This window comes from Pristis pectinata, chromosome 8 (assembly GCF_009764475.1).
Source record: "Pristis pectinata isolate sPriPec2 chromosome 8, sPriPec2.1.pri, whole genome shotgun sequence".
NCBI lineage: Eukaryota > Metazoa > Chordata > Chondrichthyes > Rhinopristiformes > Pristidae > Pristis > Pristis pectinata.
In genome coordinates this window covers 33,396,584-33,423,739 of record NC_067412.1, presented here as the reverse complement: position 1 = coordinate 33,423,739, position 27,156 = coordinate 33,396,584, and the positions used below count along the sequence as shown (strand labels likewise).

Here is a 27,156-nt window from a genome sequence, read left to right as displayed (position 1 = left end):
ACACTTACTTAAAGTGAACTTTCGTGCCTTATTGAATTATGTGAAAAGGGTCTTACCAAATTGGTCACCCCTCTCTATATCGCTGATTGGTCACATTAATTCTATTAAAATGAATATTTTACCTGAATTTATGTATTTATTTCAGGCTTTACCCGTTGTTATTCCTAAGTTTTTTTTGATTCTCTTGACTCAATCATCTCTTCTTACATATGGGAAAATAAACATCCTAGGTTAAGTAAAGTTTATTTTCAGAAAGCTAAAAATAATGGAGGGTTTGCTTTACCTAACTTTAGGTTATATTACTGGGCAGTCAATATACAAAATCTTACTTTTTGGTCATGAGGCCTGTCCAGTATGGGTTTCTTTGGAAGTTAATTCTGTTAAAAATTTTTCTATTATTTCTTTGCTTGGCTCTTCACTTCCTTTATCAATAAATAAATTAACTGATAAGTTGGTAGTTAAACATGCTTTGAGCATTTGGTTACAACTTAGAAAATACTATGGTTTATTGAATTTTTCTTTGTCTAGTCCCATTCTTGCTAATTTTTTTCTTTCGACCTTCTATGGCTGACTTAGTTGTTAAAGAATGGGATAGATTGGGTATTACTCGTTTTTAGGGTCTGTTTGTTGGAGGAAATTTCTTAACGTTTGAACAATTGGCAACTAAATATAATTTGCCAAAAACTCACTTTTTTCGATATTTGCAAATTAGAGATTTTCTCCGATCTCAAGTACATACCTTCCCTATAAGTCCTGATAAGAACTTACTGGATGTAATTTTTAATTTGAAGCCTATCTATGATGCTTCAATATCTAAGATTTATGGTAGATTATCAGGAATGAATAAGGTCTCTTTAAACAAAATTAAAAACGCTTGGGAAAGTGATCTGCAGATTTCAATTTCTGAGGAAACTTGGAATCAAATTTTTAAACTGGTTAATACTTCATCATTATGTGCACGTCACTCCCTCCTTCAATTTAAAGTGGTCCATAGAGTCCACCTGTCCTAAGACAAGTTATCGCGTTTCTATTCAGATATATCTCCTTATTGTGACAAATGCAATAATGGAGAGGCTTCCTTAATCCACATGTTTTGGTCATGTCCGAGTTTGGAAAAATTCTGGATAGAGGTATTTCAAACTTTTTCCGTAATTTTTAAAATAAATTTTAAGACAAATCCTTTAACTGCATTATTCTGGATTGTTGGAGAAAAAGATATAATTCTGGAGTCTTCTGACTTCCACATATTGGCCTTCATTTCTCTTATAGCCAGGAGGGCTGTATTGCTTAAATGGAAGGAAACTATTCCCCCTACTCATGCTCAATGGTTACGGGATGTTATGTCATATCTAAATTTAGAGAAGATCCGTTGTTCTATTTCTGGATCTATTCTGAACTTTCAAATATTATGCGGACGTTTTTTGAACTACTTTCAAAACCACTGATTTGGTGCTAAATGTACAGATATTAGCCAATACTACTATGTCTTTAGGATGTTACTAAGCAGCTTTGGTTTTGGTAGTGGGGTTAGATTTTTTTAATAATAAAATTATTCCAATTTATCAACATTAATTTATATTTTTTTGTTTATCAATATGAAGCATTGTGATTTCTTTTGTGATTCAATACAATCTATTTTGTAACATTTTCTTTTTTTCCTTTGTTGCATGCATTTTGTACTTCTTATTTGAAATTAATAAAAATATTGACAAAGGGAAATTCATTTTCATGCCTGTTGTCTGTGACTCCACCACAGAACAATAATCAGTCCAAACTTGAATATATTCAATGACTTAGCTTCTGCAGCTCTCATGCATAAAGAATTTGGAAGAGTCGAGTCCCTCAGAGAATAAATTCTTCCTCAACTTCAATGTTAGACAGGTGTCGAATGCGACAGTACAGTATAGGCGATACAGTGAGGTAAGGTTGGGAGAAGACCAAGACAATGGCTCCTCATTCAGCCATACTTTGGAAATGAGCAGGATGTAATTATGATCTGGAATTCACTGCCTGTGAGGATACTGGAAACCAAATGAGTACCTTCAATAGGGCATCTGATAGACATGGCAGAAAATCATGTCAAGGGCTGTGGAGAAAGAGAGGGAAATGGGATAGAGGTGTTGTTCATTTAGGATCGGGCATACACTAAATGGGATGAATAGCCTCCTGTGCCGTAACAATTCTGTGATGAGTTCTGGTCTGGAATTTAAGGTAGCCATGTGCCGGTTGTTAAGTTGAATGTCTTCTGTTAATTACCCCAAGTGGGGGTGGGTGGTGGGAAAATCGTTGCGGGGGAGGCATTGATCAGCACGCGAGAGAGAATGAGGGGGAATGGAACTGATGGGATTGGTCCGACAGCCAGTAAAGACTGGATGAGCCAAATGGTTCGCAATTTACAAGGATGTTGCAGGGACTAGAGAGGCTAAGTTACGGAGAGAGGTGGAGCAGTTTGGGACTATATTCGTTGGAGTGTCGGAGAATGAGCGGGAATATTATAGATGTGTATAAAATCAGGAGGGGCATAGATAGGGTGAATATACAGTTTTTTTCCCCCAGGGTTGGGGAATCAAGAACTAGAGGATACAAGTTTAGAGTGAGGGGGAGAGATTTAATAGGGATCCGAGGGGCAACTTTTTTTTCACGCAAAGGGTACCCCGTATATGGAATGAGCTGCCGGAGGAAGTGGTTGAGGCAGGTACATTAACGACATTTACAAGATAGTTGCATAGGTACATGAATAGGAAAGGTTTACAGGGATACGGGCCAAACGTGGGCAAATGGGACTAGCTTAGATGGGAATCTTGGTCAGCGTAGACCTGTTGGGCCAAAAGGCCTGTTTCCGTACTGAATGACTCTGAATGGTTCACTATTACGTTGTAAGAAAAAAAATGAAAGTTTGAGGCTGTTTTCACACCAATTCACGTTACTACCAATTGCAACACACAGTAATATCTAAATATTACAACTTTGCAGGCACCTTTTCCAAATACTCAAATAAAGAAAATGCTACAGATAATTGGGAAGACCTTTTTTTTCTCTCGGATTCTAGCTCATTTATCCCTGGTATGACTCTCCCAAAAAGTCAGCAGCAGAAATGACGGAGCAGCTGGGCGTCTGAGCCACGGAAATTTTGAATTCCCTCCAGGGGAAAAAAATGGGTGGGTCACGGATTGCGTCGGCAAAGAAATAAATTGTCAGGGCCCGACTGGCAGCCCCTTTAAGAGGTAGCGGGAGCGCGGAAGTTGTTTGAAGTTTGGCTGGACCCCTTTTTTTAGAAGTCCTGACGTCAGGCCGGCAGAGCTGAGCTTGTGGACTTTCCTTCGCCCGGCCGGAGGGGAAGTGGCGGGCGTTAACACTGGCGTGGCTGGCGGGACACAGGGACGGAACAGGACAGGCTGCAGCGAGCGGGCACTCCGAGAGGTGAGGCTGGGCTGGGGGAAGCCGCTCCTCGTTCAGCTGCGCTTGGGAATGGAGCGGGTCGTTTGTCTCCAGCTGCGGAGCGGACGGGAATTGAGGGAGGCGGCTACCTTGGGCAGACTCCCTCTTCCCAGAGCCGGGGGTGGGGGAGGCACTGACGGCAGCGCTACCGCCACTCTCTCTGCGCTCTGCCCGGAGCCGCCACTCTGCCCATGTGCTGCTGTGGAGGGTGCTTACTGGGGGGGGAGGGGAGAAGGGGGTGGTGAGTGCCGGGGGGGGGGGGGGGGGGTGGGTGGCAGTGGGAAGTGGTGGAATGTGGGTGGGGGTTGTTGGGAAGGGGTGCGGCTTGGTGCCGGTTGTGGGGAGGTGTCCTGGCTATTTGTGTGTGTGTGTGTGTGTGGGGAGACAGGCTGGGAGTTGCTGCGACTCCGGGTCGGATGTGGAAGGGGCTGGGACTGGTATGTGTGTGTGGGACGGTACGGGCTGGAATTGTTGCGACTTTGGGTAAGGTGTGGAAAGGGCTGGGACTGGTGTGTTTGTGTATGGGACAGGACGGGCTGGAGTTGCCGGAGCCAGGCTCTGTGGCGGATTTGAGAGGCCGGAGTGAGCTCCGAGCCCCGGAGGTTGCCCGCTTCTCTCCACAGCCCCACCTCACGACCTGTTGCCGGCAGTTAGTTTCCCGGGAGTACGGAAGTGCGGATCCTTACATCCCGACTCTGTCTGCGGCGGATTCTTAAAGGGGCGTTGCTATAGTGAAGGTAGAACGGCTGGCAAACAGTAAGGAATGGGATCACTGTAACAGGATATATTACATTGCTCGTGTCTGGGCTACAGGATTTCCAGGCTTTTAAAGATGAACATGTGCAGGGTCGGTGGACTGTCCCGGACTATTGCAGGCTGTTTGTTGCGATGTTCTTTCCTTACTTTAGTTCTACCTGGATTTGAGTAAAGTATTACAGCTTGTTTGTCTGCGGAAGACGTGCATTGGCGTAAATGGGAAACGGAGCGCACATGGGGACTGACGCCAGTCGAAGTGCTTCAGGCACAATTGAGTTCTATCAGTGACCTGAATGCTTTATTTTCTGTAAACTGCCATTGCCTGTCCTGTCTATTCTATTTAAACAATGCGTGTCGAATTTCTCAACAATTTCCTTCAAGTGCTATTACAGTATTCCAGTTGGCTGTGTTTTGTTTGGATGTACTTAATCCTCTGGTTGGAAAGCGGTTCATTTTGCAACGTCAACTGTATTTCTTCCAGGCTGGTTTGAAGCAACAGCTTGAAGGATGTGATTAAATAAGAGACATCTCATTGTGTTGTTGGTGTGATATACTTTTGGCGCTTCAGTTTTTTTTGGATAAGTTACCTGAGGGTGAAGGAACATGGTCAAATGGAAACACAATGCAGGAAACACTTTAGCATCTGTTACAGCACTTGTGGGAGAGAATACTAAGATTTTAAGTTGATGACTTTTTGCCAGAAAGTAATCACCATTCCAAGGAGAAACTATTCCATTCTGAATCCTTTTTCTAAAATGACTAGCTGTTGTGCAGCAACTAAGGTGGTGAAGCCCAACTTGTGTTTGTGCAGTGGTCATCATTCTACCAATCCTTTACAATGCATGTTCTGATCATCACTTCATACAATGTGGATGAAATCCTGTGGAAATTGGGTGGTGGGTGAAGAGGGGAAGGAAGAAGATGGTGCAATAAAATGCTGGAAATCTGAACTAAGAACAAATACTGGAAACGCTCAACAGGTCAGGCAGTGTCTGGAGAGAGAGAGTTAATGTTTCAGGTCCAAGACCCTCTGTCAGACACAGTCCTGTTCTTTTGTACTGCTTAAACTTGTATTTCACTGCCACAAAATTGATGTAATCATGCTATTAAATAATGTACCATGTGAACAAAAAGCAAGAAGCAGCACAATGATGACACTTGTACTCGTGTCAATTGAAACAATAAATAGATGAGAGAGTTAGAGTATTTTATGAAAAAACAATTGTGGATTAGGGGTTGTCCTGCATTTGAGGGAATAACCAAGTTCAAACACTTCTATTACCAACTTTTAAAAAAATCTAGAATGTATGTAATGCTAATAATATAAAATATCCACAAAATATTTAAAGTTTCAGATTATCCTGAGTAAAGGTTTTGGGAAGACTACAGAATTATTTTGCTGCAATGTTTTACAGTTAATCTGTGCCTTTAGTCTCATAGCTCCTGAACATAATTTTCTTTAGAAAGCTAAATTTTGTCAAGTGCTCTTGTGAGGTTTGGACGTGACCAGTGGAAACATTAGGGATTCTTTCAATAAGGTGCTCCTGAATGGAGTAGACCAGAGCAAAGGTAAAGCCTGGTTGAAGGGTTTGACTAGGCACCATGAGAGAAAAAGGGTACATAAAGGTAAATTGCATTAACTTCAAAACCAAGGCATTTCATAAGTGTCTCTTTTAAAGAAGACATGAAAATGATTTAAAAAAATTAATGAAGGGAGTGAAGAATGCTTACTGCACTTGAGAATGCAACATTTTGTTTTATTCCTTTCTTCTTCATATTTACTTAGATTCCCATTGAGCTCCACATTGTAACTGCCACCTAGATAAGGTTTTTTTTTCCTGAATGCCTTGTTGGATTTAATAGCAGCAGTTTGGCACTTATGGCTTTTTCTCTCGCCCACTGCATTCGTGATCACCTTCATGAAATAATTGAGTGTCCCCACTAGTGTGTTCTAACCTCCCAAAAACATGACAAAACTTCAAGCACATGAAGTCGGCCTTTTAAGTATATTTTGTTTAGAAGCAGTGGGACTAAAGTCTGTGGAAATGTGTGTATGCCGCCAGACCCTTTTGGTACCTGTAAAGGCTTCTATCAGGTCATGGAGCGTTGAAGACATTTTTTTTTCCCCATCACTTCCAACAGCATGATTGCTAACAGCTGTTCAGGCTTAAATACATTCCATGAACCGGATAAGATGTATCTGAGGATCCTTAAGGAAGCAAAGGAGGAAATTGCAGGAACTTTGCCACAAATCATCCAAAAATTACTGAAGTGGATAGGTTCTTGGGGACTAGAGAAGTGCATATGTTAACTTTTTGTGGTATTTTTAAAGCTATCAAAATAGCCAGGAAAGTACACCCAGTTTTAATGTGTATTGTGGGTAAAGGACTGGGAATCTCAAGGTAATTTAATTGACTAATAACAACTAGGGATGTGTTGCAAGAGTTGTCAGAAGCATGGAGGGGAATGATGTCAGTGTAACACTGTCTGTACCTTTACTAAATCATATAGAGTGTGGAATTATGTAAACACAGTGGCTCTGTGTGCATGTAATACTAGTGAACATTTGGGTCTGGAAACCTGAGTGGTTGCAGGATGATGTTATGCTGCTTTAAGGATCTTAAATGGTCCAGGTATTTAGACCAGAACTGGTTATTTCATGCCACTGGGTGATATGGCCAGTGCATGAATTCAAGGCTGACCTCCAGAAACATTGGCCTAGTAAACGCCATCTGTTCCGAGTAGAACCACTTGCATTTATTCTTTAAATGGCAGTATGTCCTGGGGCTCGCTCAGATGGAATTAACACAGGGAGTTCTGAATTTAATGATACCAGGTGTCATATCTGTCAGGTTGTTCTACACAGGATTCTCTGCATTCCTGTGGCAGAGCCCAATCTTGATGGGATTTCTGGAGAACTGACCCCATATTTGTACCTGGCATAGGATCCATGACCCCATTGATATCTATGGTGTTTGCAGGACTGCAGGAATGAGAAAGGATGGGGACACAAGTTCCTTTTAATTCAGTTTTGTTTCAGCAAGCAGTGCTCCCTCATACAGAGCAGGTCAGTGTGGGCAGTTGTGGTAGGTCTATGCCAGCAAGATCTGGCCCCTTATTGTTAATTGGCATAATGGGCTTCCTGTGGACAAGGTGGAACCTTGTAGCATCAATTTATGGAAATGACACATGGTAGATGAATTGCCATAGTGTTGGTGGGTGGCAGGAGTATAGGCAGGGGGAGAGTTGATTAGAATGCAAGAGGGAAAATGGAATTAGTGTAGAGTTGGTGTAGATAGTTGTCTTGGACATGGTGTACCAGGGGACCTGTTTCTGCCTGTATGACTATTCATAAATTTGCACTATGGGGTGATAGTTAAAGCCTTAACGTGGTAGGAAGTGTGCAATGTTGAGGAAGACCATTTGATGTTAGACCCATAGTTACTAAAGCTTTCCACCAGCCTCCTTTGAATGACGCAATGATTCTTCAACTCTGCTGCTTTGTTTGAAGGTAAATTACCAGTTAAACCGAGTTTGGTCGTTCTGTATAAAATGTACTTGTGACCAGGCCAGAGATCAATCTTAACGGGCCACCTTTCCTTGTTTCTTTTTAAGGTAATGAGGTGATTTCTGTTTGGAGTGGAAATGACTGGCCCATAAGATTTTTTTTACTTCCTTCCTTCCTCTTGTCCAACTGTTCAAAAGGCAAATCTTAATAGGGCATACGACTGCATAACCAGCCAGATTGAAAAATCATCAATGACGAGTGCAGACTCCAGGTGTGAGAAGAACAGTACATTCAATGAAAAATTAGGTACAGAAGGAAATATTAGATTGAGAAGAAATTGCAGAAGTAAACAAAAAAACTATGATTTTGAATAATAATAAACTAATAAATCTTATACTTGTACTGAGAATTAGCTTATTCATGTGTGTGAAATATTACTTGTGCTTTGTCCATTAAACTTCCTTTTAACAGAAGGGTTAAGCCTTAAAATGTTAGTCCATGTATGAAGTAGGTACAACAGCTTGGTACTGTTCAATGCACCTGAGTAGGGCACTTGATGCTGAGGTGATTTTAGGGAGAGCAACTCATGGATTTTTACAATAATGAAAGCAGAAAAAGCTGGGAACACTCATCAGATCAGGTAATGTCTGTGGGGGGGAAAAAAAAACAATGTTTTGGGTCCAAATTCCATTTCTACGTTTAACTGCATGTGTGTTGCTAAGATGGTTGTTTGATTATCCATTTTTAAAAAAAAATGCTGCCTTCTATTGGCTACTCCCAGGCTAATAGAACAAAAGCCAACCCAAAATCTCAGTCACGGTAGTGTACCAGTTAGCGTAATGCTTTACAGTGCCAGTGACCCGGGTTCAATTCCGGCCACTGTCTGTAAGGAGTTTATACGTTCTCCCTGTGTCTGCGTGGGTTTCCTCTGGGTGCTCCGGTTTCCTCCCACATTCCAAAGATGTACGGGTTAGGAAGTTGTGGGCATGCTATGTCAGCGCCGGAAGCGTGGCGACACCTGCGGCCTGCCCCAGAACACTACGCAAAAGATGCATTTCACTGTGTTTCAACGTGCATGTGACTAACAAAGAAATCTTGTCTTACGTTGCCATCAATAATTCTACTTAACTGCTTGCTGTTAACTAAGTGTTAACATCAGCATTTGAGTGGGGCATTATATTGTACATTCATTAAACATTCCAGGAGGGTTTTTTGTTCTTGAGTTTTTGTGTTCTGTCAGTTCTTGTAATAAGTCATTTTAGCTTCTAAAGGTACCAGAGTTAAAGAAATGACACTTCAAAAGGCAGTTTGACAGGTTATTTTGTGCAAGCAGATTTGTGTGCCTTGATTAAGGCTAAGATATGACTAGACTTGTGAAATGGAAGCTTTGGGATTTGCCATCAATAATGCAATTTTTGGTAGTGCTCTATTTTGGGAGGTGGGGGGGTTGGTGGTGGAGAATGAGGTTAATTGACCAAATGACTTGTGCTGCTGAGTTATGGTCATTGCAGAAAAGTGAATGAAGCATTTAATTTTCTTGCAGAAATGTTAGTAGAGATTATATAGTTTTATACAGTCAAAGTAGAATTGATTAATTCATTCATTAGTGGCCTTGGCCTGTGGTTGAGGAGCTGCAATGTAATGCTGGAGGAACTGAGTGATACGTTTTGCATCAAACCACACCTGCAGAGCCCAGTGGAAGAGGAAGGTTGGCGGGAGATTCTGACCTAATAACAAGAATGGAAAACTCAAGATGGGATAGACAGTGTTTTGCTTCTTGCATCTTGGCATTTTTGGAATGCATGTGCAGTACTTCACTGCAGTATAGTCACTTTGGGCTTTTTCTTTACAGCATCTAATTAACCTAGAATTATAAATTCAAGCTGTGAACTGGATCCATATCCCCTGGGAACACAAGTCAGATTGCTTTCATTTCATCTTTGGGTTAGATTTGAACAAGCATCTCAGTGGTGAATGGATTGTATTCTAACCCATTGTTCCTCCAGTTCCTATTTGATAAGAATTTTGTTGCATAGAACTTTGTAAATGGTTTAAAATAACATTATTTGTACAAAGCAAAAGGAAAAAGCTGGATTATAATATCCCAAAGGTTTTAATTCTCTCCACCCTTTTACCTGGTACTTGGAACTTAACCAATGTCGGGTTTAAACCTTTATCCAGTACACACACTGTGATGTATTATTGTGCTGCTTTGCTGTGATAATGTTCAGCAAAGTAGAATCTTTCAGAAATATTTCAATTTTTTGAACTCTGCACAACAGCTTCAAAGTTCATAAGTTTCTGAGCTAGAAAAGGAAATCAACTTAAGACATTTTCCTGCAGAACTATGCTATGTATGTATTTCTTTTAGTTAAGCATAGTATTAATTTTGTAGATAAAATGTGAGGATTAATAAAAATGCAGCTCAATTTTGAAGGAGATGGTTATTGACATATTCAATGTACCAGCATTCATGTTTACAATTTTTTTTGGAGTGTAGGTCAGCTCTCATTGATAAGGAGGTAGCAAATGTGAACCCACTATTTAAGAGGAGCAAGAGTGTGAACTGGGAACTACAGAGCACTGAGCCTGGTGTCAGTAGTAGGGAAAATGTTATAATCATTAAGGAAATGGTAACAGGACACAGCGGTGGGGGGGGGGGGGGGGGGGGGTGGGTGGGAGGTGGTGGGAAGGAACCAATAGAATTGGTCAGTGCTAATATGGATTAATGAAATGGAAGTGATATTTGACAGATGTTCCTTTTGAGGTTGTAAGAGTAGATTAATTAAGGTGGGAGTTAGTTAATGTGTATATGGACCTTCAGATAAAAGGTGGCGCTGGAGTTGTGAAAGAAAACTAGAGTATGTGGGTTGAGGGTAATGTCCTGCTGCAGATTGATGATTGGGTAATGGATAGAAAACAGTAGGAATATATGGGTCACTTCTAAGTTGAGAGGCTATAATTGGTAGGATGTCACAGATTGATGCTGAGGCCCCAGCTGTGCATAATCTACATCAAAGATTTGAATGAGGGAATGAAGTGTAATATGTTAAATTGGTTGATGCAAAACTGGATGATAATGTGGTCTGTGAGGAGGATGCAGTGTGGCCTTGGGGATAGAGACACCTGAGTGGGTGAGGATATGAAAGAATATAATGTGGGGGGAAAATGCAAATTGTCCATTTTTGGTAGGGAAAAAATAGGAAAGTAGGATTTTTGTTTCAAATGGTGAGAGATGAAGTGTTGGTTTTTAGGGGACCTTGGTGTCCCTGTACATACATGATTGAAGGGTAACAGGTGCAGCAAAGCTTGAGGAAGGCAAAGGGTTTGCTGACCTTGCACAAAGATTTGAATACGAGTACTGATGTATAGAGCCTCAGTGAAGCCACACAACTACTCTGTATGGGTATGGTCTCCCTTGCTAAGGAAAGATTTGCTTACAGTTGGCTGGTGGGGGTGGTGAGGAAGGTGGGAAGTGCAACTGAAGTTGACCAGGTTGAATCCTGGAATGGGCAAAGTCTCTCGTGAGTGGTTAAGCAGACTGAGCCTGTACTCTTGAGTTTGGAAGAATGAGATGTGATCTCAATCAAACATACAAAATTCTTATTAGCCTTGGCAGGGCAGATGTTTCTCCTGGGTCAATGCCTCAAAATTAGGGGTTGCCCATTCAGGACAGATAAGAAATTTGTTCAGCCAGAGGATGGTGCATCTTTGGAATTTTCTACCCAAGAGGCTGTAGAGCAGTTGCTCAGTATGTTTGAGAGCAAGATTCGTAGATCTTTTTGGATATTAAAGGAACAGAGGGATATGAGACTAGCACAGGAAAGTGGTACTGGGGTAAAGGGTTAGCCAATATCTTATTGAATGACAGCAGGCAAGTTAGGCTGAACATCTAATTCTTGCTTTCATCTATGTCTTATTTGTTCTCAAGTAGAGTAGCTGGCAACAAAACCCTGACATTAGCATGTTCCAAGACTTTGCTCTCAATTGATTTTAAATGTATCATTTAAATTCACTTACTCCCCTTTAGTTTCATAATGCATGATTCCTGGCCAATTTTATTTTTCCTCAAGAGGATAATTAATGTTTCAAGCCAAACTTGAGTTGCTTCTGGTTGACTTCATCCTTTTGAGGCATTTAAGTTATTGTACTAGCTTCCAGAGGCTGGACTATTGATCAACAGACTCTGCTTAGTATCCCAGTGTGGTAGCTGAGGAATTTAAGTTCAAATAATTACATCTGGAATAAAAGGTTAGAATTGGTAATAATAAGCTTGAAGTTACTGGATTTGTGTAAAAAAAAATACCACACACACACACTCTCACACTCACACACACTCTCACACTCACACACACTCTCACACTCACACACTCTCACACACACTCTCACACACACTCTCACACTCACACACACACACACACACACACGGTTCGCGAAGGTACTTCAGAATAGGAAATTTGTTAACATTTCCTAGTTTGACCTATATATGACTTGAGACCCGCCAAAGTAGTTGGCTGCCTGCTGTCTCCTTCTGAGGTATGTGGGATGCCCATTCATTGCCAGTGCTGTTATATCTCATGAATGAATAAATAAAAACAGCTCCAGTTAATACAGTTATTCATGGTTATGTTGCCCTCCCTCCCACCTTCAAGTTCAAGTTTATTGTCATAAGCATACATACACAGGATATAAATGCCCTGAGAAGTAGAATTAGTTCCTTTTTGCAGTAGCGTAGTACATTATAAACATGACAAACATGTTAGCATAAACTTAAATTAAACATAAATTATAGATACTTGCATGACAAAATAAACATTACAACACTAGTGCAAGTTGAGAGAGAAGAAATATAGTCTGAGGTAGAGTTAGGGTTTTGCAGGTTGGTTCAAGAACCTGATGGCAGTGGGGAAAAAAGCTGTTGAACCTTGAAGGATGGGTCTTCAGGATCCTGTACCTACTACTCGATGGCAGCATCGAGAGGGCATGGCCTGGATAGTGGGGTCCCAGATGATGGATGTGGCCAGCTTGAGACATTGCCTCTTGTTGATGTCCTCGATGGTGGGGAGAGCTGTACCCTTGATGGAACTTGCTGAGACTACTCCTTTCTGTAGCCTCTTGTGCTCCTGTGCGTAGGAGTTTCCATACCAGGTCATGATGCAATCTTGCACAAAGGTTGTGAGCTCTTGAAATGCTGTTCTTTCCTGGCATCTGATGGAGAGATGGTCTCATGTTTTTCATGAAGAAAACATAATTTCTTCATGTTTTTCATGTTCCCTTGCATGATGCTGCATCTAATTTTCACTATTTCTAGCTTCTACTCTGCCTTTGCATTTGCTGTGGTTTAGCAAAATGGACTACAAATTCTGTCTATATCATGTGTAATCAGAGTTACCAGAATGGACCACTTCAGAAAATGAATCTGGAAATATTTTCTCCCTATGCCTGAAGCACTAAGTTTTTATTGACACAAGTGGACCACGCATAGCGTGTCAAGCCAGGTGATTGCTGAAGTTAATAGGAAGAGTTTTGCTCCACAGAGAATCTGTCACTGTCTGTCCAGCCACCAGTGGTCCAAACAGGTTCCTATCTACTGGCTTGCCCAAGTGTAACATCGGTGTAGCTCTGTTCAAACTGAAGGTTTGGCTGTGTTAGTTTGCTTCATATATAAATGAAAAAATTATTCAAATTTTACTGAGACCCTTTTGGCACTTTTTTAAAAAAGACACTTTGCACTCTAGCTTATTAAATGGGAATGTGTGGCTGATATGGAAGATATCATGGCTGGGGGTAATGAAAGAATTGGGTCAACATATCATCTTCCACTGGCCTTATGCTTGCTGGCACAACTGTCTTGCTGTTCTTCCAGTAATTCTGTATCCCATGTCAACATCATAAACCTTGCCCAATATTTCCATTACTGGCATTTGACTCTGTTCGTAATCTCTACTAGCCATAGCACTGTGGTTTTAGCTTGTGAATTTGATCAGAATAAGAGATGATGCACTTTGGATTTAAAAAAAAGAAAATTGCTATAGTTTGTTGATGTATTTGAAAGGAGTTGTTGTTTTATTTTTATTGATGGGGCCGGGGAGAAATGACTTTGTGGTTCAATCTATTAAAAATGTCATTGATGTATGATGCAGCTTTTTGTTTCTGACAACGACAGAATTACTTATTACTACTGGGTGAAAATAATTTCAATCCTGAACTATTTCTTCAGTTTTGCTCTCCATGTGAAGCCTTCCTTTTGCCCTGAGTTTCAGGATAGGATAACATGAGCATGGTTTCCAGTTTTAAACTGTGGTCTTTATGATGTAGTACACAGAGTACTTGGAAGGATTTTCTCCCCCCCCCCCCCCCCCCCCCATAAATGCCTATTGGCTATAATTTCAATTATCTTTTACCTGAAGAGCATCTCATTGAGTGGCAAATCACTTTGTATTGAGTTTCACTTTGTATTGTTTAAAATTACAAATAATTCCTGTACTTACAGTTCCTAGATTGCCTGCTGCTGAGTATAATTCCATGTTTCATAGAATTTTTACATGAATGTTAATTTACCATGTAACTAAATGGCATCTGGTGCAGATTTAAAATGACAAGACTTTTTGAATTTTTGCTTCTATCAGGGTTTTGCACATTGGGAGCATGCAGTGTGGGGATGGGTGGAATTTTGCTATGGAGATCAGTAGATCCTGCAGGATGTTTACAAGTTTGACGACATAAAATCCTGCGGGGCATATGGACTTCTGCGCCTGAGATCCTGGTAAATGATCCTAGTGTGTAACAGGCTATTGGCAGTCTATGATAGTCCGCACTTGGAATTGAAGCTGAAAAGTGGTGAATGAGCAGAGATTACACAACACAATTTGATGACTAGATTTATTGTCACTTTCCATCTTTCCCACACCCCCTCCTCTTCTCTCTCCCCCCCCCCCCATTAAAATATATTAACTGTAACCAACAATGGAGCAATTTTTCAGCAGCATTCAGTTATTGGTGTACAGCATTTTGATGCTTAGTGGGCTTTGCCTGCAATGATTAATTTTGCATATCATATTTTCTTGCAACATAAAAGGAGGGCCATTCAACCCACTGAGTCTGTGCTGGCTCACTGAGCAATCCCATTGCCCCACTAATTTTCCCTGTATCTACATGTGATGTACATGCACACAATTTTGTTAGTTTAATCATCTCAATTGATCCATTATGCTTCTATCAAACTAGTGCTTAACTATATTTTGCCAGATTGGTGGTAATGTTCAAATGTCTAAACATTTATTTTTTTTTCAATTGACTTTTTATGTATAGAAAATTTTAAGTCCAGTCCAGAAACCTTTGTTTTGTTCATCTTAAATGTCAAGACTATCAAATTCAGACAATTGTTAAAAATCTTACCTGAATTATATGTTCGAGTGTCTATAACAGCAGTAATTCTGTGCTTTTGTTTCAGTATTGTTCATGGGTCCATAGCTCTTGAGTTCAGAGGTTGAGATATTCAAGCTATACAGTGGCTTCCAATTAAATTATTACCTGCCTCCCAAAGGCAAGTACTTATTTTCAAATTTTCATTATTTTTAGCATTTAAAAATTGGTATGTCTTTTGGCTTGGCCCCTGAAAATTCAGAACAAATGAATCATCTGAATACCGTAGTACCTTTTATGGTGACCTATTCAAGTAGCATCTAGTAACAGTTGCACTATTGTGGGATTGACAGTGTGCTGTAGATTCTTGGGCCAGAATTACCCTCCTGAATCTGCCCCACCTTGAACCTTATCTGTGTAAGTCTACACCACTGCAAGCACATAAACCCTGGAGGTACTGCAGCACCGAAAGATGGTAAGAAGTCTTGAAAGTGCAGTTGCCCAGAATTCCCAACCAAGGTTCTAACAGAAGGCTTTAACCATGGCCAAATCCTCATGGAAGGATGTAGATTGAATTGGAGGCTCTATCCATTCTGTGGTGCTGGCAGACCAGGTAGGGAAGTGCCACCATTTTGCAGAGTGCCTTTCACTCTCTGCTAATTTTGCATTGGGTTGTAAGCAGGGATTCCACTTGTGAAGGAGAACAAGCAATTTGTTCACATCTTCAATAACCTCAGAATATCAGGCAGTTTCACAATGTAAGTACTAATTTATAAATATAGGTGCAATCTTCTGTAGTTAAACAGAAGAAACCTACCTTCAGCGCCGAAGTGAGTGACCAGAGCATTTGTTTAGAGTTTCTTGTGTATGGATGAAGTAACATTTTATAAATTTTGTTTGTTGGAAACGGCTGTGTAGCCTTTTTGGAGAGGCACCTTCTCTCAAAGATGCTGCCACTGAATTAATGTTGTGAGTGGGATGTTGTAATATGGTGCATTGTTTGGTGCAGGTTACCTGCATTCATGGTCATTGACTTGCCACTTGTGTATTAAATGGCATTTTGCCCACATACCACTTGAATCCTGAATACCACCCTTGCCTTCTGAAGCTGGTTGAACCAAAGGAGCCTTGCTGTTAGGAACTGAAATGAGTTTCCTGGTTTTGTGCAGTGTTTTCAGCCCAAACTGTATCTCAGTCATTGTCACTGTTATCAAAGCCAACGTTCTGCTGCCTCCCTTTGTAGCAGTTTTTGTATACATTATCAGTGAAACCTTTTCTGTGGTGGCTCACTGATCAAACCACTGCACTTGATGTTTGTTGAGGTGTTAATGCTGGCAGGCACACCATTGCCTACATTTTGAATGGTGTTATAGGGCCTCTTGTATCCACCCAAGAAGACAGGCCTTGGAATAATCTTCTGAAAGATAGCTTGTTTAGTAGTGTAATAACTCTGCGCATAGCACTGCAGTGTAGTATCAGTATGCTCACCATATGTAGCGAATGTATTAAGTCAGAATGTTTGTTTTTCCTGACTGCTCGGCTTTGAACCTAATTTGTTTCTGTTTTGATCTGCCTAAACTGAATCTCCTCTCTGACTAATTTTACAGGAGATCAACTGGCAGTAATTTAAAAATACCCAAGGGTGGGACTTGCTATTGTGAGCAAAGTATGTGAAGTATTTGGTGAACACCTCCGCATCCTGACTCAATCTATTCACATCGTGCTGATGGACACAGTCCAATAGAGATGTCATTCATCTGAAATTCATCCCCCCCCCCCCCCCCCCCCCCACCGAGTTCACATAGAATTTGAGTCTGTTTCACTCTGCTGAAGGTTTGGAAAGAGTTATCATTACCTTTTGAAGTATTTATTAGGTCAGCAAGAATTTCGCAAAACTTAAATGCACATAAACTCCATTTACAGTCCTAAAGTTAATCTTTTACTGTTTTGAAGTAAAGTTGATTGCTCATAGAGGACATTTAATTAACAGGTTAAGATTCCCATTATCAGCACGTCTGGTTTCCTGCAGCAGGTATTTGCTGAATGATGTAGTTTTCCTCTTAGACAGTAATTGAAGAATTCCTGTGCAAAGATTTCATTATCGCCCAGGTGGTTTATAAGTTTTCATAATTTATGTAGTTCAAGATGTAGTTAAGATCCATAGTTGAGCTCAAGCAGGCAATGTGACTGCCAGTAAAAACAGTGTTCTCATTGAATTGGAATGGTTTACGTTCTGTTATCTTTTAATCAAATTGTACTTTTATGCAGCCATTTGCAACATTAGGTAGCCATATGTTTCAGAGTGAAGTAATTGTGCAATTGTGATTGCTGTGTACCAAAGCATTTATGCAGTTTCCAGGTATTTCAGATTACCCTGTCCATGTGTGAATTTCTAATTGATTTCCCTTTGTAGCAAATTAATGTTTATGAAGGACATTACTACTGTCAGTTCAAAAAAAAACAATCTGCTATTGGCATTCAGTGAGTTGAGCAGAACCTGTGGGGGTGAAAGGAATTGTTGACATTTAGGTCAAAACCCGTCATCAGGACGGAGTGGAGAGGGGAGATAGTCAGTATAAGGAGAAGGAGAGGTGGAGTAGTGAGACAGCAACCTGATGTATGGGGGTCTTACTTTTTTGGTAACCTTTCTCTCCCCCTCCTGGTTCCATCCACCCACTACACACACAGTTCAACTACAGGCTTTCTCTCTTCCTCCCCCTCTCTTCCCACCACATGCCCTTCAAATTTGGTTCTGGTTTCAGATGCCATTCACCTCTTCCCTAATGGTTCCTATTATCACCTCCTTATTAGATTCTAGCTAGCACTGGTTGCCCTTTTGTGTTCCTCAACAGCTGTCTCCAAGCTTGCTCCCCCCCCCAATCTGCCTCTCACTTTTTCCCCTCTGTCTGCCTCTATCTATCATCTACCTACCACATTCTCCAAACTCCACTTCCCTCCCCTCCCCTACCTGGCATAATCTTGTCATCTTTCACCCCTCAGTCCAGCCACAAACCAACGCTATATGTTTTAAAAATGTATTGGAGTTGTAATGTGACCTCTAATGCTAAACATTGAGTAGAATCATTTAAAGAATCCTGTGAGTAATGGAACTTTTTATTTTTGATGTATACTCTCCTCAACCCAGGTTCGATTCTCTGTGCTGAATTAGCTCTTATCAATGCAAGGAGCCCTGGGAGCATATTTAGCCCTGGCAGCTGGTGAATTCTGTTGGAGAGAGCACACCTCAGTGATGGCAACACTTTCTGCACTTGACTGCCTTCCGTGCTGCTTCTGTTAACAAAATTGCCTTTTTACAATCTGTGCATTGGCTAATCAGCCAGGTTATTAAACTGCTATAACCATAGTTTATTAGGAATTATAAATTTGGGATGTGTTGAAGATGGCTTTAAGCTCCTTCTGTAAGTAAATCACCTTTGCCTTGTATGCTGGAGTTCATGAATATTACCCAATATCCGTCAGCTCCACTCTGAGTTATTTGGTCCTTTCCATCTGTCCTGTAGTCCTTCTATCACTGTAAAAGTCTTTGAGGATATTTGGCAGCACCAGTATTGATATTTATTTTGTAATCAGTGAATATGGAGAACAATTCCAAATTAACACATCCAAATCAATCGTATAACTCAAGTATTCACAAAAAATGATGAATCCATACTTCCCCATTTCAGTTTCTTACTCAATACAAAATAACACTCGACTCCCTCCTGCATTTTTGTTTGACGAGTGGAAGCTTACCATTTAACCGAAGAGGTGTGCTGTGGGCCTTTGACTTGGAGTTAATATTCCAGGCTCAGAATTGGGGGGGGCAGGATTTGAATCTGTTCCTGGCAGCCATGCAAGTGGGGACTAGAGCACTGGCTCTAAATTTCCAGAGCAGACTTTCAGCAGATACTTCCCATAAAATCTTCCCATTGCATATGAGTAGCCATCCCAAGCATTGGTATTGTTAGTTACTGCAAAGAGAGGTGCCTCATGATCAGCTTGCATAACCTTGTTTCACATTGTTGTCCATGAGAAAAGAGTGAAGGTATTAGAGATAAGAGGAGGAGGAAAAACTGGGAAGCATTTATCAATTAACTACCAAGTCAGGATAGTGATTTGGCTCATTGTTAACTTCACCTTTCCTCAATTTTCTTCCCAGTTGTGCTTTGCATTAAAACTACCATCCATTTGAAGTTCTATTTTTCTCACATGCTTTCCCCTCCCCCCCCCCACAAGATCCTTTCTGGATGAATGGTTGCCTATTGTGAACAATGTTTCATGAAAACCAGGTTCCTCATTTGAGCTTTGTGGCTTGTATGTATGGCCATAGGCCATAGTGCCACCATGGTATGTCTCTGCAAACTAAGTTTTGTGGGGTAGTTTGGGAATAAATACTAAGAATACCCCTGCTGTTTTAAACATCATGTCATTGGGTGTTGTAGACCCACCTGAGATGACATGCAGATCATTATCTGTGCAGCACTCTTGGTACTGCATTGAAGTGGTAGCTTTAATTGTGGAGCCTGAGAGTTCTATTTGTTGACTGAGCCGTGGTGGCTGCCATTGAGGCAAGCCTGGCACCACCCATATCCTGTATTGCAGGATGGACCTCTGCCATCAGTGCAAAGCAATCTCTGGTGGAGCCATGTTCTTGTCTCATTTTCATTTTGGGATAGACACTGTTCCTGGATCCTGATATGGGCTGCGTCTGCCAAGTTGTCTTTCACCCAGCCAATGTTGCAGTGAACACTATAGTAATATGTATAATTTGCATGTTGTCTTCTCCAATCCAGCAGCGTCATTTTGGTTGATCGCAACCATGTACACTCAGTTATTTACTTCAAGCCTAAACTTCCAAGACAAAAACTGGTCTGGTCTACACCTTATTTATATGTTACTGTAGATCTTTGATGAGGCAAATTATTACTGAAGTCACGTGGGACTGAAAAGAAATGCTTTCAAATAAAAATGTTGTGCAAGGGGTAGTGTTGTGGAGAGAAGGGAAGTTTAACAACAATCGACTTAAAAATAACAGGGAAAGGGAAATCGCTGCAAGAAAAAATTTGCTGAATTTAACCTTCAAGCTCAGACATGGGAGGAGTATAGCAAGACATTGTCACACTTACCCCCTAGTGAAAATAGATTTATCCTAATTAATGTTGTGGGAACCCCTACTTAATGACAAACCCCCTGAACTTGGGAACCCAGCAATAAAAAAAATTTGAAGCAATGATGGATTTTTGTTTTGCAGAATCACTTTAACCTAAAGCCTCGAGAGCATGCAAAGGTTTAAATTTGACAAGGTTAAGGAAACAAAATGAAACTGGTTGAATCTGTAGCTGAATTGAGGAAGCTATCACAAGATTGTAATTGTGGCAGTGCACTCTCAGATGCTAAGATACAAGTCATTGTGTTGAATTGTTGGTGACCGGATTCTGAGGTGTTGGTAATTGGAGATGAATCTAACCGTGGAAAATGCACTGAAAATTGTCCCATGGAATGGAATCGGCAAGTAAAAACATTCAGTACTTTAAAGTGCTCCTTTCCTGACTAATGCAGATATAATAACATTTATAATTTACGTAGCCAAATAATATAATTGAATGTATGTACTTATTCTCCTTCAGGCCTGCAGGCTGTTGTCACTATTTTGATCTTTGGCAGATGCAATTCTAGTTGATTGCTGTCAGGGTTATGCTTGCAGATGTGTGCATTCAACAGGCTTTAAGAAACTAAGCTTCCTAAAAGGATGACCTCTGTCTCTACTCTTTTCAATATTTAATATAACAAGCAGGTGCATGGACATCCCAAGCTGGTAATACATTTTGTGCCCTCCTGCATCTCCTCCTTGGGTTTCATCTATACAATCTGAATATTCAATCTGGTGCCTTCTAAAATGTGCTTTACAAAGTGTAAACAGTTTTACCACTACCTTTCCCTGCAGAGCAGTTAACAGCCTGCAATACTACCAGCCCCACATCCTGTCCCCTCAACAGTTCCCATTTAGCTTCTGTGAAGTAATTCTGTCACAGTCCAATGTGCCACATTCTCTTCCCTGCTTTCCACCCCCCCCCCTCCCCAATAATGGTGGCGTGGAACCAGCTGTTCCTCTCCCTGAAACTTGGGTTTGTCACACAAAGCCCTGGATTTTGTGCAACTTTGAATGTGGGACATTTGTTTACGTACCTCAAAATGCATCACTGCTTGGTATGGCAACTGCTCTACTCAAGACCTCCAAAAATTGGAGAGTTGTGGACACAACTCAGACCATCACGAAAACCAGACTCCCCTCCTACAGACTCTGTCTACACTTCCTGCTGCTCCCTGCCATCGATCCATGATGTGGGCTACTGCAATACAAATGCAACAGAATGCTTTATTTTGGTGGTCTTATTAAAAAGCAATCTCCTGGGTGTTCTCTTTGCTGCATAAAAAGAAAAGCTTGTTTGGGGATAGTTGCTGAATTTTGAAGGACTTTCAACTGATATTCTACAGCCCAATTTTTTTTTAACAGATATTAACCTTATTGTGATAGAAGTCTTGTGCTATTTAACCTTTGGGTCATTCAAATTTACCTATTGAGTGATGACTTCTGGACCAAATGGCTTTTTCGGTTTTGGTTGCTGGAGCCCACTGTTTTGCTGTTTTATTTTGCAGGTGATTTTTCAATTTGGTGTTTATTCCCATGGTGCAGTGCCCCGAGTTAATTTTCTCGTTTGGAAAAACATTGTGAAATGATTCTGTTTACTGGTAATGTTGCAATCTTTCTCCAGTGCAGATAACCAACTGTTCTATCTTGTTGCTCAGACTTCAATTTGTGCGAAACGAGTTGTAATATGAAGAGAAACAAATTAACCTTCCCAAATTGATCGATCTTTCCAACAAAATTCATGTGAAGCATTTATCAAGTACAACTATAAGCATTGTGAAATGATTCTGTTTACTGATGATGTTGCACTCTTCAATCTGTTTTCTGCTGTATCCATTTGAGTAGAATTCTGTGATGTTTAGTTGATTTTGTAGGTTTTATTTGATCCTATACTTGATGGGAGAGTTTGAAAATGTTTGCATTTAATAGTGCATTGCAAGGTGTATATTCATATGTTTGTGATAAAGCACTGTGACGAGCAATTGGTGTGTAAATGCACTTTACTGCTTTTGGAGAAGCAATGACAGTTGATCATTCTGCTGTTCTACTTTACGCCAATTGTGTTGGAAAGAAAGATTAATTTGGGAAAGTTAATGTTTCTCTTGGACTGCAACTTTTTTGTGCACATACTGATGTCTGAACAATGAGATGGAACAATTGGTTATCTGTACTGGAGCTTTGAAATCCCTGAAGGAAGCAAAAGGGTGCCTTTAATTTCCCCTCTGCTTAGTGTGGATGAAAGTGGACTTGTATCAAAACCTTCTGGTGATCTGGCTCATTAAGCACTTCTGTCTGTGCAGCATATTCCATTGCCTTTTTCTGGGCTCTCTGCATATTGGTCATTGTAAGTGCCTTTTGGATCAGATGCCAAATCCCTATAATGTTGTCTTCAGACATACAAAGATCCAGTCATGAGTTTGTTGGAGAGCATTGGACTTGAATTATTGGCCAAAGCCCAGGGAATGGCAGGAATGAGTGACAACAAGTATTGGCACTGTTTCCACACAAGCTGTCTGGTTGAGTTTAAGTAGTGATTAGGAAGCATTGATAGTGAAATATTTTTTAAAGTTCACCTATGAAGTCACCAGTTTGTCCTTTTTTGACCATTGTGTCAGGCTGGATATGGGAAACCTATTTAAGTAGTTGTGGCAATCAAAGGGAGGGAAAGTAGAGGATTTGGCATTGAGGATCTTGCACCTTGTCAATGCTCCCCACATGAAGTCTTTGTAATATGCAGTTGCTGATGACTAAGCTTGGTTTGAGGTGTTGGACTTGGATATCTATATCACCTTGCTGCAACCTGTTGAAAGTGGCAGTGTTTCATGCAACTTTGGAGGAAATGTGTTCAACAAAATTTAATTCCAAAATGCACGTTTGTGTGTGCTGATTCAATTCCAAAATGGTGTCCAGTGTGAGGTGAGGATGCTTTAGTGACGGGCTTGGTGGGTACAAAATCATGAGGACTGCATAGCATAGATAACTTGTGGAGGTTGGTTGGTGTGTAGCACTGATGTTGTGACAGTACTGGGACTTAATGTTTTGGTGAACTCCCCTCTCGATTCTGCCACTCCAGTGACAAGAAGGTCTCCTACCAGTGCTGGTTAATGGGGCTGCCACCTACCTCCAGGCATTTCCAGCTTGTTGTCTTCTGCTGTTTCTGCACTTGTTCCAGATCTTCAAACAGAAGGCACATTGACCAAGACAAGCTGGTAGAAGAGCAATTGGAGTCGTGGAGAGAGACGGCATGGAAACAGGCCCTTTGGCCCACTGTCACTTCTGACTGTCAGTCAACCAGTTATACTAATCTTACATGATCCTTTTTCATTCTCTACAGATTCAACCATTCACCTACACATGAGGCAATTTATAGTGGCCAATTAACCTACTAACCCTTTAGGATGTGGGTGGAAACCAGAGCACCTGGACAAAACTCTGTCACAGGAAGAATGTGCGAACTCCACACACAAAGCACCGGAGGTCATGGTTGAACCAGATCTCTGGCACTGAGGCAGTGCCACCAAGAGATTGACTGCAAACCATGAAAAATTTCCATTGCACCAAAGTACTTGAAGTCAGCTGTCCCCATCCTTCATCTGGTTTATCTGTGATCCCAGGCCCGGAGCACGTAGGTAACACTAGCCATTTGAGAGTAGCAATTAAGAATGCTCAATAAATATCAGCTCAGCCAGTGACACTTGTGTTTCACGAATAACGGGAGAAGGGCTTTTACTAGTAGGCTGTTCTGCCCAAGATGTTCAGAAAACAATTCTCCCATCTGAACCAGTGTGGAGTGTTTTCTGTGAGACTTCTACGTTTCAAGATATGAACTCAATGTGCCATTTGGTCTGCCCATTAAAGCAGCCTTGGAGCAAGCAGAAGAAAATATTAGCCAGTGACTGTCAAGGTGACATTGATCACTTTTTTTCAATGAATTGGGTGCCTTCCAGGCTGGAACTGGCATTGTTTACACTATCTCACATTTTGCTATCCACTCTTATGTAACTGTTCTCTGTTCCGACTGAGGACTTCAGTCCGGCCTGCCTGGCCAAGGAGCAGGAGGCTGAGTGAGCATATGAGGATTTCTAGCGTCCCGGTGATGCAGGGTTCCACTGGCTGCCAGCTCATTGCTTTATAGGGTGGCCAGTGTGAGTTGACCTGATGTGCCATTATTTGGAGGGAATCCATTCCCTTGTCCAGTAGTTGTGTAGACTGGAGTATTTGAAATTGTGGTATGTGTAATCCTGGGGCAATCATCTGAGGAGATGCAAGACAGTTATTCAATAAGTGGCTTAGTTTTCAATAGATTGCACGTCTGCAGGTAATTACAAGCAGACATTTCCAGTATTTCATTATTACACGCTGCCTTCCAGGTTTAGCGGCTGTCTGTGTACTTGTAGCAGTAAAACCAGTCAGCTTTCTGACTGGCATCCAGCTGGACTGGAGCTGCCACAGCTGACCCTTGGTGTTGAGCTCGTGCTTTAGAGAGCATTGTACATGATAATGCTTATTACCTGACAGCAGCAATTAATATGGTCTAATTCTGAGGCACTCTTCCTTCTGCATTTTGAGGCAACTTGGCAAACAAAGTTGCCTGTTGACTCTGGTCCTTAACCCCCACACAGATGGTATGTACATCACAGAAATCAGTGTATTGGATGAGATTATTGCCATGCTGAAGTGAGGCTTCTGGCCTAGAGAGGTCTCTCAATGTTTGGCAGTGTGGGTGTTGAGGTTCATGTGTGGCGAACAGCAGACCATTCTCCTACTTTGTGTTTTCCAGCCCTGTCACTAGTGCTACAGTGAGCAGATGGTGAAGGAAGGAGAAGGTAATTTCTGTATCCTTGACCAAGTTGCCTGAAGAATTCATTTGACAGCAATGCCTTAAAATAAACCCCAGCTCCCTATTTGCCAAGAATCCAACATAAGGCAGCACAGCTCATACAGCTGCTGCCACACTGCTGTAATGATACAGGTTTGATCCTGGCTTGGGCACTGTCCATGTGGAGTTTGCATGTTTTTCCTGTGACTGCATAGATTCCACACACTACACTTCCCCACCTCTCTCTTCCCCCCCCCACCCCCCAATGCTCCAGTTTCCACCCACATCCAAAGACTGTGCAGAATGTTAGCTTAATTGGCCCTAGTGTGTAGATGAGTGGTAAAATCTGTGGGTTGGTTGGGGGGCGGGGGGGGGGGGGGGGAAGAGGGATGGAGTTGAGAGCAATGTGAGAAGACTATTTTAAAAAAAAGACACATAGGATTATGGCAAATGGTAGTTGGCATGGATCCAGTAGGCCAAAGGGCCCACTTTTATGATACATCTCACACTGACTGTCAATGACTTAATTGCCAGAAAACAAAAAGCCAACCCAAAAAAGGTATGCCATATTGTACATTACACTATAAATCACCCCAGTACATCCCTTAGAGTAGATTCTTTTCGGTTCTGGTGCTCCAACACAATGTAGTTGTTGGCTTTCACATAAAATGGTGGTTGTAAACAAGTGAAAGAACCTGCAGATAGCCTTGAAGTTCCCTTGAGATCTGCACTTAAATAGAGCTAGTCACTGACAATATTGGGACCCCTGTTGAAGGCTGCAGTCAGCATTGATTGCAGCAATCATGTAAATTGGCATGTAACATATTGGCATGCTCCCTGCTTCAGGGAGGTCATTGATGCAGATGGTAGAGTTGCTTCCTTTCAACTCCAGTGACCTGGGTTCAATCCTGATCTCTGCTGTCTGTGTGGAGTTTGCACCTTCTCCTTGTGACCATGTGGGTTTCCTCAGAGTTCTGTTTTCCCCCAGGTCCCAAAGATGTGCAGGTTACAAGGACAGTTGGTCATGGTAAATTGATCCTGTAGTGTAAGTGATTTGGAAGATTCTTGGGGAGTTGATGTGAATAGGTTAGAGGAGAAATTAGTAGGCGAATAAGGTTTCTTTGTAAAATGTCGTAGATTCAATGGGCCAAATTGCCCCTCTGTCATTTGGAAATGTGGTTCAGTGAGATTCTGCTTAGTTCTTTCACAGATGTTGGGGAGTGATGTGGCTCAACTTGGCTGGAAGGAAAATGGCTACTGCAATTTGGAAATGCACTGGTGGCCTCCAGGAGACCATGGGCTAAAGTGTTTTTTTGGAGGTGATGAGGAAAATATGACTGCTTGTGAGTGAGCACCCCACAATATCTTGACACTTATTCTGCCAAACATTACAAGTCTTTGGAGCAGAAGCCTTGCTTTGGCATTGTGACAGTCTGCACTAATACATTGAAAAGTGTCACAACAACATTGGCAACACTAGCTTGTAGCACTAGTTAACTACCTTGAATCTGTGGTTCTCACAGCTCAGTTTATAAAAGTTCTAATTCTGGTGGAAGTTTCAGAAACTGAACGCGATTGGCAGGAAGAGGCAGATTGGTTCTACACCTTGACACTGTCAAAGACTGTACAACTGTAGAAAGCTAACCTGCTTAAGTTGTTTCAGTGTTTTGGGCATGACTAATCTATTGCAGTTGGCCCAGTGTCTCTGATTAAGAAGTAAGAAATAAAATTGGTCCACATTCTCACTCCTGATGATCTTCCAATAATATCATCACTCCCTCTTCCTTTTTCCAACCCCCCTCTTCCCACCCCCCCGACCAACCCAAACAAAAACTTCCATAGATGTTTGTGGGATCTAATTTAGCAATGCGATACCTTGTCATGATAACTTTTTTAAACTCCTCCTGCCAGTTTGTCCATGATTCACGATTACATGGGTGGGGTATGTGTGTACACCCAGAGCTTACAGTCCCATACCCTACCACTGGCATAAAACTAAAGAAATGTAGAAAAAAATAAATGATGTACTTTGTGTGCTGTAGCTTTAAGTAATTTGCATACTTTCACAATAGTTACAGAACCTTATTGCCCCTCGCTACTTTTCATCCATCTCTAAGCAAA

General features: G+C 41.3%; 1 protein-coding gene across 5 annotated transcripts in view; it reads left to right on the top strand.

Annotated features, from left to right (window-relative positions):
• Positions 1-3,177: 3,177 nt before the first annotated feature.
• Positions 3,178-27,156, top strand: part of LOC127573482 (inactive rhomboid protein 1-like) — a 268,766-nt gene continuing 244,787 nt past the window's right edge. For 2 of the 5 annotated variants that reach the window (XM_052021753.1, XM_052021746.1), the window contains exon 1: positions 3,248-3,420. The gene's annotated coding sequence lies outside the window, so the exon portion shown is untranslated. Of the gene's footprint in view, positions 3,421-7,165; positions 8,009-27,156 lie in introns of those variants that run through there. The other 3 variants (XM_052021748.1, XM_052021747.1, XM_052021749.1) reach the window with 3 other exon arrangements.